General features: G+C 38.6%; 1 non-coding gene across 1 annotated transcript; it reads right to left on the minus strand.

Moving 5' to 3' along the window:
• Positions 1–581: 581 nt before the first annotated feature.
• TRNAV-GAC (transfer RNA valine (anticodon GAC)) lies at positions 582–654 on the minus strand. The gene has a single exon. It is a non-coding gene; the product is annotated as a tRNA-Val (tRNA).
• Positions 655–946: the final 292 nt, after the last annotated feature.

The raw sequence follows: 946 nt of genomic DNA on the forward strand, positions 1-946 counted from the left end.
CTCAAAACCGATCTTATCCTCCACTATTGATACCCACTGACCAGACCCAATTTTGTTTGTGTTTTTTTGGCACTTATTCACACGTTTGCGTTTTTCATGTGTTTGTATCTTCTTCTATATACTTTCTTGTATATTTTTCTTTTGTTGTTAAAATTGATTATACTTTGCAACTTATCCTATCGTGAGTGATTCATGGGTTATGAGTCTTTTCAGGTGGTCTCAAGGGGGTTAACTGGTGCCTATTTTGGTTGGAGGTTTGTAAAGCTTACTCCTCCTCCATTATCATCGGTCTCAATGACCTTCACCTGTCTAGATCCCATATATTTTATTCCATGCCATCAGTTCATTGCATTTGATGAAGGTCGCAAGACCAGAAACGTCATCATGCATGTTTCTACGTTCCTGTTTTTATGGACTGCCGCTGAGAGCTTTTATTGATGTTATTGTGAAATAAAGTGAAGTTCATTTACCGCTGGCTACTTGCTGTTTTTCTACCATACGTTGGAGATTTGCCGTGCGGACGGGTCGTGTGAGCTGACTTCCTCTGCTTGCTACTAATTTATAAATCATCTGAAATTCCTTGTTTCTGCCCCGTTACGAACCAGGGACCTTTCGCGTGTCAGGCGAACGTGATAACCACTACACTACAGAAACCAGATAATCTAAGTTATAAATCAGTTTAACTTTCTGGCACCAGTTGATTTAAAAAAAAAAAAGTACCCCTTTAAACTACAGGGTGGGCCATTTACACGGATACACCTTAGTATATGTGAGGGGGAAACTTTTAAAGATGGATGGTGACCATGGCGGCCATTTTGAAGTCGGCCATTTTTAATCCAAATTTAGTTTTTTCAATAGGAAGAGGGTCATGTGACATATCTAGCTTATTGGGAATTTTACAAGAAAACAATGATGTACTTGGTTTTTATCGTAACTTTATTATTTC

This window comes from Hyla sarda, chromosome 1, assembly GCF_029499605.1.
Source record: "Hyla sarda isolate aHylSar1 chromosome 1, aHylSar1.hap1, whole genome shotgun sequence".
Taxonomy (NCBI): domain Eukaryota; kingdom Metazoa; phylum Chordata; class Amphibia; order Anura; family Hylidae; genus Hyla; species Hyla sarda.